The sequence below is a fragment of the Panthera tigris genome, chromosome B1 (assembly GCF_018350195.1).
Source record: "Panthera tigris isolate Pti1 chromosome B1, P.tigris_Pti1_mat1.1, whole genome shotgun sequence".
In the NCBI taxonomy this organism is placed as follows: domain Eukaryota; kingdom Metazoa; phylum Chordata; class Mammalia; order Carnivora; family Felidae; genus Panthera; species Panthera tigris.
The window spans coordinates 126,222,714-126,239,793 of NC_056663.1; the positions used below are offsets into that span (position 1 = coordinate 126,222,714).

General features: G+C 35.9%; 1 long non-coding RNA gene across 10 annotated transcripts in view; it reads left to right on the top strand.

The window, feature by feature from the left end:
• LOC122237988 overlaps nt 1-17,080 on the top strand; it is a 177,042-nt gene that overhangs the window by 109 nt on the left and 159,853 nt on the right. For all 10 annotated transcript variants that reach the window (XR_006216849.1, XR_006216854.1, XR_006216847.1 and 7 more), the window contains exon 2: nt 180-304. This is a non-coding gene — a long non-coding RNA (uncharacterized LOC122237988). The remainder of the gene's footprint in view (nt 1-179; nt 305-17,080) is intronic.

A 17,080-nucleotide genomic window follows, 5' to 3' on the forward strand; every position in this document is an offset into this window, starting at 1 on the left:
AATGAAACAGTAATAAATTGCGCAATGGCAATAAGTAACATAGTAATAATATAGTATTTTATATATTATGTATAATGTGTTGTATAATTTATACATAGTATAATGTTGATATTGTGCTAGATATTTTTACGTGAATAATCAACCCTTAACATGAAGCCTTTTTTTTTATACAAAAAAAGGAAACTGAGGCCTGCAGACGTTAAATAATAAGAAGTAAAAAGCCGGGTATGTTGAACTTCAGAGCATATGAACTGCCTCCCCACTGTTCGCTGGATTGTTCTTAGAGTGGAATATGACCGTTCATGTATGTTGACCGAAATATTACCTTTAGAATATTTACTCTTTTTGTTCTAGCATTTGGCTAAACAGGCAGTTTCCTGTGTTTTAATTTGATCCTCTGGTTGACATTTCCCTTAAAAAGAAATTACTACAAAACATTCTGCCAAATACACTGGCCGTTGTAATCCTAAATTGGCATTCTACTTTATAAACCAGTGTTTTGAATTGTATAATTATAACATGAACCCACAGGTTTATCAAATGCAGGCACACTTATAAAATCAACTGTCTTGACCCATAAAATTCAGAATCAAAGCCTGAACAATTAAGATTTCATTATACCTATTTTTGATGTGCCATGAAATGCACCAACTTAGTGCATGCATGGTAACTGATGTGATCAAGGGATGTAACAACTTATACATAGTAAATGATTTTTGGTGGTAAGGAATATTTGCTGTAAGATCTACTCTCAGCAACTTCCAAATATGCAATAAAGTATTAACCATAGTCACCATTCAGTACATGTAATTTTAAAAAAGAATATTTGCTTTATATTCAGATAGATCTAACATTGAAAATGGATTCCACTAGCTGAATGACTTTAGGCAAATAATATATCACTTCTCTAACCCTTAGTTTCCTAATCCTGTATATGTGATTGATGATTCTGTTGATTTCTTAAGGCAATTTTCTACAGCACCCCTTGACATTTGTACAACTGGAGCAAGAGTGAAAATTGAGACCCACACATCATATGTCTAAATATTTAAACATAAATACAGTTAACAAAGTGTAAAAATAAAATACATCCTATTGCCCTATTTTGAAAATAACTTGGAAAGCCGGATTGAATTTAGAATTTCTGTTTTGGACAGCATGTGGATGATTCAAGAATTGGTTGGCATATATATCCTGCCTTCCCTGTATGATGTCCTCCCATTCATTTTGATACCATTAGGAGCCTGGTGCTCATGCATATGACACCCAGCTCAAATGCCCAGCTATAACTCCATCTAGTGTTGCCATATTTGTTTAAAAAAATGAAGGCTTTTTTGTTAAATTTGAATTTTAGATAAACAATACTTTTTAGTAAAAGTATGCCCCATTAAATATTTGGAACTTGCTTGTTCTAAAAACTTATTTGTTGTTTGTTTGAAATTCAAATTTAACAAGATATCCTGTATTTTCTTTGGCAAACCTATTCCTGCCCTACTGCTTCATCACCTTTTGGGCCTAGAAGCCTTTTTGCTTCATGTTGGATCTAAGAATATAGATACTGGAAGTATCTGTTGACCCTCAGCAGTAAAGACCTGGGTAAAAGTCACTGCTAGCCTTCTTGAAGCTGTGTAAGCAGAGACCTCAGGGACCACCTACTCAAAAGCAATCTCTAAAATTGAAGGCATAGGTTTTGGTCCCACTGATTCCTTGCTCTTTGGGGTTGGGCATAGCAGGAAAAAAGCCAGAATTGAGTTCTGTAAAGCAGTAGGTCCAGTAGAGGGAACACTCTTGCCCAATTCTTTTTTTTTTTTTTTTAATTTTTTAACATTTATTTATTTTTGAGAGAATGTGTGTGGAGGAGGGGCAGAGAGAGAGGGAGACAGAATCTGAAGCAGGCTTCAGGGTCTGAGCCGTCAGCACAGAGCCTGATGCTGGGCTCTACCTGTGAACTATGAGATCGTGACTTGAGCTGAAGTTGGATGCTTAACTGACTGAGCCACCCAGGCCCCCCACTCTTGCCCATTTCTAAGGGTGGGATTGTTCTATAGCATTCACTGACCTGGGAGACTTGGAATTTTCCATGATAGGGATTTTGCTTGATTGTGGATTAAAAGGTTAAGGGAATATATAACAAATAACACAGACTGGATGGCCTCTACAACAGAATTTTTTTTTTCTCAAAAACTCTGAAGGCTGGAAGTCTGATATCAAGATGTTGGCAGGATTGGCTTCTTCTGCTTTATCCCTCTTTCTTTGGGCATTTTTCCCCTGTGTCTTTAAATGGTCTCCCCTCTGTGCTTGTGACTAATTTTCATAATTTAATTAAATGACCACATTTTAACTTAATTACATCTTTAACAACCCTATGTCCAAGTGTAGTCACATTCTGAGATAATGGGAATTAGGACTTCAACATATAAATTTGGAGGGGGTATAATTCAGCCCATAACAGGAGGCAAAAGAGTGGAAGGATTGCTATATGAACCTAAAATCTTCTAAAATTATAGCAGTAATTGGGGCTAAAAACCAGTCCTCTGACTTTTCTTCCTTATGACCCTTAATATGGTCATTCTCCAAAATTCAGTCCTTGGTGTCCTGCTTGTCTCACTCTACTCTTTCCCAGAGTGGGCTGATTATAGTGGTAACTAAATATATTTGTCAAATCTTACTCAACTATATACTTAAAAAAATTTAATCTTGGGGTACCTGGGTGGCTCAGTCCGTTAAGCATCCAACTTCAGCTTAGGTCATGATCTCACAGTTTGTAGGTTCAAGCCCTATGTCGGGCTCTGTGCTGATGGCTCAAAGCCTGGAGCCTGCTTTGGATTCTATGTCTCCCTCTCTCTCTGCACCCCCGCCCCCCACATTCTGTCTGGCTCTCTCTCAAAAGTAAATAGACATTAAAAAAAATTTTTTTTAAGGCTTAATCTTATTGTTTATAAGTTGTAACTCAATAAACTTAACACATTTTGTAAAAAGTGACTATCAACATTTAATTATTGATATGGAAGAAAATTTGAAAACCACCTTTCCCCCTAGAATGAAGAGGGAAAAGACAAAGAAGTGAAATCAATGAAATTTAAAGAAATAATAAACATAGGATCAGGGTACTGAGAAGCAAACTTTGATTAATTATGACCTGAGCTGAAACCAAGACTCAGATGCTCAACTGACTGAGCCACCCAGGTGCCTCCCCCACCCCCCTTTTTTTTTGTCCAGAAAAGACAGTGTACAAAAGGGCAAAAAAAAGTCAGAACTTGTTCAATAAACTAAATGCCAGAAATTAATGATGACACAACTACAAAGATGGGGAGGGAAAATATTGTGGCTCAGTAATTGTTTAGATTATCTATATGCTGTTCATTGATGGATAAAAAAAAATTCAAACTTTTAATTCCTTGAAAATATATCTTCCTTAAGCTGTTCCTAAAGACATAAATCCAGCTGACAGGGTCAAAAATGAGAATTTCAAGAAAGCAGAATTAATGGTGTAAAAGTATTCTGTTGAGACTAAACACGGTTAGGACTTAATAATTGTAAGTAGGGTATATTTGTCAACATTTTGTTGCATAACAACCACAAAATTTGAATTGCATAACTCATTAATCTTGATTGGCTAGTATGGTTCAAGTTCATGCTACAATGCCTGTCTGCACATAGTACATGTTCAATAAATATGTGATGAGTGAATGAATGATATTAATAACTATATAAAATGCCTTAAGCATACAGATAACCACAAAGAAATGTTAAAATAAGCTGAGTATCTTCAAAATGTTACATGTCATGGAAGAATGACATAAACCAGAGGTTTTTTCTTATTAATTTTTTTTTTTTTTTACTTTTTTTATGTAAGCTCTGCACCCACTGTGGAGTTTGAACTCACAACTCTGAGACCAAGAGTCACACGCTCTAGCAATTTAGCCACCCAGGCACCCTTTAAACCAGAGTTAAAACAAACAAACAAAAAACTAGGAAAGAGGTAATGTAACTCAAGAAGGGAAGGAAAGTAATATATTTTTTTTTTTAAATGAAGACTAAACTAGATGTGACACATAATGCCTAAAGAGAAATAGCAGGTGAAAGGGAAAAAAATAAAAAATAAAAGAGAGGTAAATAGATTTCAAGAGAAAATAATAAATATTGAAAATAAGCAAAGAAGATCCAACATAATTATAATAGGAATCACTACAGACAAAAACTAAAACAAAGATGTGGAAGAAATAACTAAAAGTTGTAATTCCAAAAGTATTTCCCAAAAATTAAAAAGATTTGAAACCGTATATTGGAAGAGCACATAAATACCTGTGGATATCAACCCAGATGGCAAATAGCAAGACATATTCTAATAAAATTTAGACTTAAAAATATTTTTTTTAATTCCTTAAACATTTAGACAAAAATAAGCAAGTGACCTATAAGGAAAGAAAATTATATTACCATCACAGTTTTAACAACAAGTCTTTATGCTGAAAGAAAATGGAACATTGTATCTAGGAAGCTCAAAGAAATAAAATGTGATCCAAAGATTTTATATTGGGCAAAAAGTGCTTTTAAAATATAAAGGCACAGGGGTGCCTGGGTGGCTCATTCAATTAAATGTCTGACTCCTGGTTTTGGCTCAGGTCATGATCTCACAGTTTGTGATTGAGCCCTGCATCGGGCCCTGCACATTGGGTTCTTCCAAGCACAGAGCCTACAAATGTATATATATGTATATATATATATATATATATATATATATACACACATATATAGGCACAGATAAACTATTAACATCGTGCAGGAACTCTATGGGAGTTGTTCTCATGAGTACTCCTAAAGAATTTATTTGAAAGCCATCAAATATGTTTAAATCCATCAGTTCTTTTTGATTTTTTTTTTAAACTGGTTATCTTTGGAGAATGAAAGGAAAAGATAATTCATTGTTATGAAAATTGACAAGTATAGGAAAAGAATCAAGTTTTTATATTGCCTTTACTCAGAAGGGTTCTGCTAGGTAATTAAATAACAGATGAGAGAGAGTGTTTCTTTATAAAGGTATTTCAACTAGTAAATGAGAAAGAAATGATAAAATTTGATCACTCAGCAAGCCTGGCCCAAATTCCTAACCTATAAAATCATAAGATACAGTAAAATGGGTATTATTTTATTTATTTTTTTATTAAAAAATGTTTAATGTTTATTTTTGAGAGAGACAGAGTTGTGAGTGGGGGAGGGGCAGAGAGAGAGGGAGACACAGAATCCAATCCAGGCTCCAGACTCTGAGCTGTCAGCACAGAGCCCCATGTGGGGCTCAAACTCAAGAACTGCAAAATCATGACCTGAGCCAAACTTGGATGCTTAACCAACTGAGCCACCAGGCGCCCCTAATTCACCTTTTAAGTTAAAATAAATATTTATGTAAGGCTGCTGTGATGCTTAATTTTATGTATCAATTTGACTGGGCTAAGGGATGCCCAGAGAGCTGGTAAACATTTTTGAGTGTGTCTCTGAGAGTGTTTTGGAAGAGTTTAGCATTTGAATTGGTAGACTGAGTAAAGAAGATTGCCTTCATCCGATGTGGGTAGATATTACATAATTCTTGAAGGGCCTGAATAGAAAAAAAGGTAGAAGAAGGGCAAATTCACTCCTTCTGCTTGACCTGGGACATCCATCTTCTCTTGCCTTTGAGCCTGTTTTCAGGCTTTCAGACTTGGGTCTTGGGCTTTTGAAGTAAAGCACCAGCTTTCCTGGACCTCTAGCTCGGAGCAGGACTTCTCAGCTTCTAAAAGTGAATAAACCAATCCCTATAATGAATCTCTTTCTGTATATTTACATATATTGTACCAGTTCTGTTTCTCCATAGGCTCCAGACCAATATAGCTGCCAAAATCTTGTTAATTGCTTGTTAGCTTTGAAATAGGCTCAGTGAAAATGTTTTATAGAAGCCTCAAATTTCTTCATTAAATAGGAGGAAAGATTGTCAACATTTTATTTTTATTTCTTTTTGCTTTATATTTACCAAAATAAAACCAGGAAGCAATTCAAGGAAAGAGAAATCCTTCCAAATTCGAATTGAATAAGAAGCAAAACAAAATAATAAACAGCAACAGAGATTAAAAATAGGGTTTGCAAACCTGGATCCCTTCTTAACTTGATATCTTAAAATGTAAACCACACCTAGTTGGTAATGGAAACTTGTATAAACTAATCTTACCTCCACACATAAATATGAAATGGAAAATACAAGATACCAAGTCATAAAACTAAGTAGATCTTTCTTCTTTGGTAACAAGAAACTAAGACAAATATTACCAGTTTGTAAGTAAATACTTCTTTTCTCAAAATAATAATTCATAATTTGGCGAGGTAGAGGGGATGGTCATGAACCTCTTTTGAGACTCTGATTTTTAAGAAGCCATGGAATGCTTTAGAAAAACCTGCATATGCATGTTATGGATTGTACATAATTTCAGGAGGGTCATGTACCCTCTAGTGCTCTGTGCTCTTCATAGTGAGAAATTTTTTTTTTCACATTGATAAATTCTGACACAGAGGTCCTGAATCCTCATAACTGGTGGAATTAATGATGATTCCATCCCTATATGTGCCTTTTAAAAAAAGTTCTATTTAAATTCCAGTTAACATACTGTATAATATTAGTTTCAGGTTTACAATATAGTGATTCAACGCTTCCATACAATACCCCGTGTTCAACACAACAATTGCACACCCTAATCCCCATCACCTATTTAACCCATCCTGCCACCCACCTCCCCTCTGGTAACCATCAGTTTATTCTCTATAATTAAGAGTCTGTTTCTTGGTTTGTCTCTCTCTTTTTCTTCCCTTTGCTCACTTGTTTTGTTTCTTAAATTTTACATATGAATGAAATCATATGGTATTTGTCTTTCTCTGACTGACTTACTTCACTTAGCATAATACCCTCTAGTTTGTCCATGTCATCACAGATGGCAAGATTTCATTCTTCTTTTTATGGCTGAGTAATATTCTGTTATATATATATACCACCTTTTATTTATCCATTCATTAGTCAATGCATAGTTGAGCTGTTTCCATAAGTTAGCTATTGTAGATAACGCTGTACAAACGTAGGCATGCACGTGTCCCTTCAAATCAGTATTTTTGTATTCTTTGGGTAAATACCTAGTAGTGAAATTGCTGGATCATAGGATAGTTCTATTTTTAACTTTTTGAGGAACCTCCATACTGTTTTCCAGAGTGGCTGTGCCAGTTTGCAATCCCACTAACAGTGTAAGAGGGTTTCTTTTTTTCCACATCCTGGCCAACACTTGTTGTTTCTTGCATTTTTTAAATTTTAGCCATCCTGACAGGTATGATGTGATATCTCATGGTTTTGATTTGCATATCCCTGATGATGAATGATGTTGAGCATTTTTTTTTTCATGCATCTGTTAGCCATATGGATGTCTTCTTTGGAAAAATTTCTATTCATGTCTTTTGCCCATTTTTGGCAATTCATTTTTTGAGTGTTGAATTTTATAGGTTCTTTATATATTGTGGATGCAAACTCTTTATCAGATATGTCATTTGCAAATATCTTCTATTCTATAGGTTGCCTTATAGTTTTGTTGATTGTTTCCTTTGCTGGGCAGAAGTTTTTTTTGAAGTTCCAATAGTTAATTTTGCTTTTGTTTCCCTTGCCTCAGGAGACATATCTAGAAGGAAGTTGTGATGGCCAGTGTCGAAGGGGTAACTGTTTGTGTTCTCTTCTAGGATTTTAATGATTTCATGCCTCCAATTAGGTTTTTAATCTATTTTGAATTTATTTTTGTGTATAGGGTAAGAATGTGGTCCAGTTTCATTCTCTGGCATGTTGCTGTCCAGTTTTCCCAACACCATTTGTTGAAGAGACTGACTTTTTCCCATTGGATATTCTTTCCTGCTTTGTCAAAGATTAATTGACCATATAGTTGTGGGTTGATTTCTGGGTGTTCTCTTCTGTTCCATTGATCTCTGTGTCTATTTTTGTACTAGTACCCGTACTGTGTTGATCACTACAACTTTGTAATATAAGTTGAAGTCCAGAATTGTGGTGCTTCCAGCTTTGCTTTTCTTTTTCAAGATTGCTTTGGCTATTCAGGGTCTTTTTTTTTTTAATTTCTTTTTAACATTTATTCATTTTTGAGAGACAGAAAGAGGCAGAGCATGAATGGGGGAGGAGCAGAGGGAGAGGGAGACACAGAATCTGAAGCAGGCTCCAGGCTCTGAGCTGTCAGCACAGAGACAGATACTGGGCTCAACTCACGGGCCGCAAGATCATGACCTGAGCTGAAGTTGGATGCCCAACCAACCCAGGTGCCCCTATTTGGGGTCTTTTGTGGTTTCATATAAATTTTAGGATTGTTTGTTCTGGCTCTGTGAAAAATACCGGTGGTATTTTGATAGGGATTGCACTAAATGTGTAGACTGCTTTGGGTAGTATAGACATTTTAACAATATTTGTTTTCTTAGTCCGTGAGCATGAAATGTTTTTCCATTTATTTGTGTCATCTTCAGTTTCTTTCATCAGTGTTTTATAGTTTTCAGAGCACAGGTCTTTTACTCTTTTTTTGGTTTATTTGTGGGTATCTTACAATTGGTGTAATTGTAAATGGGATTGATTCCTTAATTTCTCTTTCTTGTGCTTCATTATTGGTATATAGAAATGCAGCAGATTTCTGTATGCTGATTTTGTATCTCATGACTTCATTGAATTCATTTATCACTTCTAGTAGGTGTGTGTGTGTGTGTGTGTGTGTGTGTGTGTAGTCTTTCACATTTTCTATATAGAGTATCGTGTCATCTGCAAATAGTAAAAGTTTTGCTCCTTCCTTGCCAATTTGGACACCTTTTATTTCTTTGTGTTGTCTGATTGCTGTGGCTAGGACTTCCAGTATTATGTTAAATAACAGTGGTGAGAGTGTACATCCCTGTCTTGTCCTGACCATAGAGGAAAAGCTCTGTTTTTCCCCACTGAGGGTGATAGTAACTGCGGGTTTTTCATATATGGCGTTTATTATGTTGAAATCCTTATAAACCAATTTAGGAGATTAAAAGTATTGAGCATGTTTCACCTTTTGATAATTACCTGCTATATGTTGATGACTAACATAATAAATTTTCTGGTAAAAGATGGGATTTAAATTCTATATAAAACACATAATGCTTGATTTTCAATAACTGCCCATTAAAGAGAAAACTTCATGTTGTATCTTTTCCTTATTTGATTTTTTTCATCCTAATTTTTTTTTCTCTTTTTATTTTTCTAGTTAAGTATGTCTTATAATTGTTAGGGCACTTTCAACTAGAAATTTGAGTTCACACAAACACACAAGACTTTACTTTTTTCTCCCTGTGTTCTTGCAATTCATTTTCCTCATGACACTGTGGGGTCATCATTTTGTCATTGTCTACACCCACAATGTCAGGATGGTATTTGATACTTTGAGTCATTCAGTTCACACATCTAGCCCAAACTTTACCACATCTGTACTTGTGGCATCTCATTTTTTTTTGCGGTAATAATGCTTGCCTTGAAATTAACCTTTTATATCTCCCATTCTGCAACTATCATTTTTTCACAATATATTTAACTCAAATTGTATCATTGTAATCAGTCATACACACACACACACACACACACACATATATATATATATGTATTTTTTTTTTCTTGAAATGATTTTTACATGGGGTTCCTGGGTGGCTCAGTTGGGTATGTGTCTGACTTCAGCTCAGGTTATGATCTCACAGTTTGTGAGTTTGGACACAACTCTGACAGTTCAAAGCCTGGAGCTTGCTTTAGATTCTGTGTCTCTCTCTGTCTCTGCCCTCCCCCCCACTTGTGTTCTCTCTCTCTTTCTCTCTCTCTCTCACTGAAAAGTAAATAAATATTAAAAAAAAAAAAAAGAAATGGTCTTTACAAAGATTTTCCCAAAAAAGTTATTCCTTTCCTTCAGCCACTTCAAATTCTACAAACATTAAGTATAATTCACAATTCTTCTTACTGCCAGATCTACCTTAGTTAGTTGAAACACAATTTTCAGGATAAATTTCATTTTAACATTTTACATTATTATGCAATATATGTGCAATATTTGTACAATATATCTGTGGACTATTCCTACTGAGTTATTTGATAATATTATAAATGCTTTGCATTATACATGTCTATACTCCTGAAAGTACAAGCATTACTGAACCAAAGACATGGATTTCAAGAAATAGTCATGGATGATATATTTATAGTTGTCTGTAATGAGTAAAATGAATTCTTCATAAGAAAGCAATTTCAAAATTACAAGGTCATTATGAAATTAAAGACACCTGATCCCATCTCTTCTGTTGATTAGTGGTGGGATATTCTTTAAATTTCCTCATCTGTACAATAGGGAAAATAGTACTTGCACTAAAGGGTTTCTGTGCATTAAATTTGAAACAATTCATGCTTAGGGTAAGGCCTGACATATAGTTAATAGCAAGTAAATATTTATGATTTTTAAAAATTCATTTATTTATTTTGAAAGAGAGAGAGATGTGGGAGGTGCAGAGAGAGAGGGAGAGGGAGAGAATCCTAAGCAGGCTCTGTATGCTCAGCGCAGAACCTGATGTGGGCCTCAAACTCACAAACTGTGAGATCATGACCTGAGCCAAAACCCAAGAGTTGGCTGCTTAACCACCTGAGCCACCCAGGCACACCTATGATTTTTTTTTTTTTTTTGAGAGAGCACAGTAGGGGAGAAGGGTAGAAGGAGAGAGGGAGAGAAACTTAAGCATTCTCCATGCTCAGCATGGAGCCCGACATGGGGCTCAATCCCGTGGCCCTGTGATCATGAACTGAGCCAAAAGCAAGAGTTGGGTACTCAACCAACTGAGCTACCCACGTCCTCTGATTTATGATTTTTAAAGTAAAATTCACCTTATTTAAGAGTTAGTCTCCCAGTAAGCAAATTATGTGAAAAAATCACTTTTAATTAAAATTACCATGGGATGCCTGGCTGGCTCAGTCAGAAGAGCATATGACTCTTGATCTCAGGGTCATGAGTTTGAGCCCCATATTAGGTGAGATTGCTTAAATAAATAAAACTTTAAAAAATTAAAAAAAAATTAAATTACACTTGTAAATTCAATAAATCAGTAGTAAGTTATAGAGTACATAGATTTATAGTAGTACATAACTCCTATTAATTTATTTAATTAATCATTATTGTGTGCCTAGCCTGTGCCAGGGACAATGAGAGATGATGGGAAACATAAGAATGGAAAGTCTGATATGATTCCAGTCCTCAGAGGGATAATGTCTGTCAGGGAGACAACTAACCATAAATTACAAAATAGTACAAATTATGCAATGATAGTGGAAGTATAGAATTCTAGAAGAGTTCTTAGGATTTTAGTAGAGGAAGCCAAGGAGAAAGTGACAGCTGAGTCCTGAAGGAGGATTAGAAGTAAACACGTAAATGAGGTAAAATGATGACAAGGATAGAAGAGGCTGAAGTCCTATAGAGGCCATGTAAGGGAGTCTGTTTTTAATCTTCAGGGCAGAGGAAAGGATTAAAAGTTTTTAAGTAGTTATAGACTCTGGTATTATATAAACATTGAATTGGAGTGCAATATCACTAATGGTCTATCTTTAAAAAAGAATGACAGCTAATAAATTCAGAGAAATGATGAAATTGGAAAACCACCACTGTGCATCCTTAAAATAATAATTTAGAGAAGAATCATTAATTGATGATGGTACAATGAATGGGTGAAAGGATGACAAGGAACAGGATAATCACAAGATATTCAAGTTTTCATCCCAGAGATGATTTACTAATTAGAAAGCAAAATCTGTATCCTTACAATGGAGAGATATGGTGAGCTTGACATTGTGTGCCTCTTGATATAACGCAATACTAAGTTGTTACAGGTTGAATTTTGTCTTCCCAAAATTCATATGTTGACATTCTAACCCCCAATATCTCAGAATGTGACTGTAATTGGAGATATGGCCTTTAAAGAAGTAATTAATATAAAATGAGATCACATCAATGGACCTTATCTAATACAACCCTTGTCCTTATAAGAAGTGGAGATGAGCACACAGATTCTCTGAGAGGAAAGACCATGTGAAGTCAGAATGGATATATACAAGCCAAGAAGAGATGCCTGCAGAAGAAACTAACCTTGATGACACCTTGATCTTTGATGTCTAGCCTCCAGAATTGTTGTTTAAACAACCCAGATTAGTCCATCCAGGGGAGTTGGCAGAGTAGGAAGACACTAAACTCCCCTGTCCTATAATAGATTCAACTAGATAACACTCTCATAAGTGTAAATAACCCAGAAAATGACCAAAAGAGTGGCAGAACAAACTCCACAACTAAATGTAGAGAAGAGACCACACTGAAGAGGATAGGAAGGGCAGAGACATAGTCAGGAGCTAAACAGACAATGGGACTGTCTGCTGGAGGGAGGTACACTGGGGGTGTTGAGAGGAAAGAGAAACCCTCACATCAGGGAGCCCACATGGGGAAGATGAATCCCTATAACATTTGGCTTTGAAAAACAAAGGGGCCAGATTTTGTGAGTTCAAACAACCAGTGAGACTTAAAACCCAGAAGTTTAAAAATCATCAGGCTTGGCTCTGGGAGAGCAAGGAGGGCAAGAGAAAACTGAGTCCCTGCCCTTGTAGGGACAGCACAATTAAAAGCAGAGATACAGAGATAGCAAATGGAAGCAGGAGTTTGAAAAATGCTTGGGGAATACCAGAGGGAGATTTGTTTACTAATCTCAGAAGATGTGCTGGGGGGACAGAGATTAATGGGAGACTTGTCCAGGAACAAAGGAGCTGGAAGGTACCATTTCCCTTCTCCATGCTCCAGCATAAACACACATTCACCTGTGGGAACCAAAAAGATGCTAACACTACCTAACTTGCTTATACTGTGCAACCCACCCAATCCCCTCCCCACTTTCAAACCAGCCCCATGGCTGCTGGTACCCTCTTGCTGAGAACAGGCATGCAAACCTTACTAATGCTGAATGTCCTGCCCCTGAGCACTTTGCAGTTCTGTCCCCTCCAATGCCCCCATCCAGTACACCCTTGGCTGGATCCCATCCAAAATGGTACCACAAGTCTGGCAGTATGCAAACATCTCTGAAAGAAGCTGGCACCACTTCAAAGTGATTCTCGTCTCAAGTAGAAGGAAAGATAACCAAACATACCAGTCTCACTGTGCCCCAGCAGGGGGTGGGGCAGACAGCTGGTCTGACTGTAGGCTCCACCCACCAGTGAAAGCTTCTCCAGAGACAATACAGGGAAAGTGCCCTGTAGTTTGGTGGTATTGCATCTCTGGCAAATACCTGGTCTAACTTAACTCAAGCCCAAGTCAGCCCCAGACTGGTCCATTAATACCACAGGGACCAAATACAGCCCACAACAGGCCAAAGAAACCTACTGCAGATGACAGGACTCATGAAAAAAGTGGCCAAGACACAGCAACAGGGTGCAGGAACACACATAGCAGACAATCCCTGAAGCCCCAGATTCTAGTGAACAGAGGACACTGCACTGCAAGGAACTATTGGACCTCTTCTTCATAAGTCTACTACTTTCAAGAGTAAGAGATATCGCTGACTTTCCTAACACACAGATGCAGGCAGAGAGAGTTAGACAAAATGCAGAGACAGAGGAATATGTCACAAATAAATGAATGGGGCAAAATCACAGCAAGAGACCTAAGTGAAACAGAGATAAGTAATATTCCTGGTAGAGAATTTAAAGTAATGATCATAAAGATACTCACTGGATTTGAAACAAGAGTGGAAGGACAACAAGACCTCTAACAAAGAGATAGAAAACATGAAAAAGAATCAATCAGAGATGTAGAACTCAATAAATGAAAATAAATATAACACTAGATAGAATAAGTAGTAGACTAGAGGAAGCAGAAGAATAGATCAATGACCTGGAGGACAGAGTAATAGAAAGCAATCAGGCTGAACAGGTGAGAGAGAGAGAGAGAGAGAGAGAGAGAAGAGAGAATAACCTAAGGGAAGTCCATGACACCAGAGCATTATAGCATCCATGTTATAGGGATCTCAAGAGGATAAGAGGGATACCTGGGTGGTTCAGTCAGTTAAGTGTCTGACTTTTGATTTCAGCTCAGGTCATGATCTCACGGTTTGTGAGCTTGAGCCTTTCATCGGGGTCTACACTAACAGTGTGGAGCCTGCTTGGGATTCTCTGTCTCTGTCTCTCTCTCTCTCTGCTCCTCCCCCACTCACATGTGTGCTTTCTCCCTCTCAAAATAGATAAATAAATTTAAAAAAAAAAGGAGAAGAGAAAGAAAAGGGGCAGAAAATGTATTTGAAGTAATAATAGCCAAAAACTTCCTGAATCTGGGGATAGAAACAAAACCAGACCTAGGAGGCAGAACGATCCCCCAACAAAATCAACTCAGAGACCCACACCAAGACATATAGTAATTAAAATGACAAAAAGTAGCGATAATAAGAGAATTTTAAGAGCAGCAAGGAAAAGAATACAGTTACACACCAGGGAACCCCTCCCCTACCTCATAAGGATATCAGCTGATTTTTCAATAGAAACTTTACAGGCCAGAAGGGAGTGGCACAATATATTCTGAGTGCTAAAAGGAAAAAAAAAAAAAATCAGCAGCCAAGAATACTCTATCCAGCAAGATTATCGTCCAAAATAGGGGGAGATATAAAGAGTTTCCCAGACAAACCAAAGTTAAAACAGTTCATGCCCACTAAGCCAGCCCTATAAGAAATGTTAAAGAAAGATTCTTTCAGTGGAAAGGAAAGGCCGTAAGAGTAAGAAAAGTAAGAAGCACAAAATCAGTAAAAATAAATATATCTGTAAAAATCAGTTAAGGAAGTTATAAAATAAAATATAAAATGGTTACACCATTTACCTAAAATGCTGGAGGGAGAGGAGTAAAGAATGGGTTCAAACTTATGCAACCATCAACTTAATATATACTGCTATATTAAGAAGATGTTACATACAAACTGAATGGTAACCACAAATCAAAAACCAGTAATAGATATGCAAAACATACAGAAAAGGAATCCAATTGTTATCACTAAAGAAAGTCCCCTAATTGTGAGAGAAGAGAGCAAGCGAGGAAAGGAACAGAGAATAACTACAAAACAACCATAAAACAAATAACATAATGGCAATGAGTATATACCTATCACTAATTACTTTGAATGTCAATGGACTAAATAATCAAGACATAGGGTGGCAGAACAGATGAAAAAAACAAGATCCATCTATATGCTGCCTAGAAGAAACTCATTTCAGACCTAATACTCATGCAGCTTGAAGTAAAGGCATGGAGCGGCATTTATCATGTAAATGGATATGAAAAGAGAGCTGGAGTAGCAGTATTTATATCAGACAAAATAGACTTTAAGACAAAGACTGTCACAAGAGACAAAGAAAGACACTATATAATCATAAAGGGCATAATCCAACAAGATGTTATAATAATTGTAAATATTTATACACCCAGCATGGAAGCACCCAAATACATTTAGCAGTTAACAATAAACATAAAGGAACTAATTGATAGTAATGCAATAGTAGGGAACTTTAACACCTCACTTGCATCAGTGGACAGATCATCCGAACAGAAAATTAAAAAGGAAACCATGGCTTTGAATGACTCATTGGACCAGAAGGATTTAACAGATATATTCAGAACATTCCATCCTAAAACAGCAGAATACACATTCTTTTCAAGTGTACAATGGAACATTCCCCAGAATTGATTATGTATTAGGCCACAAAACAAGTCTCAACAAATTTAAAAATATCGAAGTCATTCCATGCATCTTTTGTGACCACAGTGCTATGAAACTAGCAATCAACTCCAAGAAAAAATCTGGAAAGAGTACCAATACATAGGGATTAAATAACATGCTACTAAACAATAAGAGCTCAAACAATAAATCAAAGAGCAAATAAAAAAAAAACATGGAGACAAATGAAAATGAAAACACAACAGTCCAAAATCTTTGAGATGAAGCAAAAGTGATTCTAAGGGGGAAGTGTATAGCAATATAGGCCTATCTCAAGAAGCAAGAAAACCTCAAACAACCTAACTTTCTACCTAAAGGAACTAAAAAAAAAAAAAAAAAGAACAAAACCCCAAACCAGTAGAAGGAAGGGGATAATAAATATTAGGGCAGAAGTAAATGAAATAGAAACTAAAAAAAACAATAGAACCCATCAATGAAACCAGGAGTTGTTTCTTTGAAAAAAAATAAACAAAATTGATAAATCTTTAGCTCATCAAAAAAGAAAAAGAAGAAGAAGAAGAAGAAGAAGAAGAAGAAGAAGAAGAAGAAGAAGAAGAAGTCGACGACGAAGAATCAAATAAACAAAATTGAAAATGAAAGAGGAGAAATAACAACTGACAGCCACAGAAATACAAAGGATTGTGAGAAAATATTATGAAAATTTATATGCCAAAAAAATTGACAACCTAGAAAAAAGGGATAAATTCCTAGAAACACATAACCTCCCAAAACTGAATCAGGAAGAAATAGAAAATTTGAGCAGACCAATTACCAGCAATGAAATTTAATCAGTAATCAAAAAACTACCAACAAACAAAAGTCCAGGACCAGATGGCTTCACAGGGGAATTCTACCAAATATTTAAAGAAGAGTTAATACTTATTCTTCTCAAACTTCCAGAAAATAGAAGAGGAAGGAAAACTTCCAAATTCATACAAGGCCATCATTACCTTGATAATAGAACCAGATAAAGACATACAAAAAAATAATAATAATTACAGGCCAATATCTCTGATGAATATAAATGCAAAAATATTCAATTAAATATTAGCAAACCAAATTCAACTATACATTAAAAAATCATTCACCACAATCAGGTAGGATTTATTCTAGGATGCAAGGATATTTCAATATTCATGAATCAATCAATATACATCACATCAATAAGAGAAATGATAAAAAACATATGATCATTCCATTAGATGCAGAAAAAGCATTTGACAAAGTACAACATCCATTCATGATAAAAACCCTC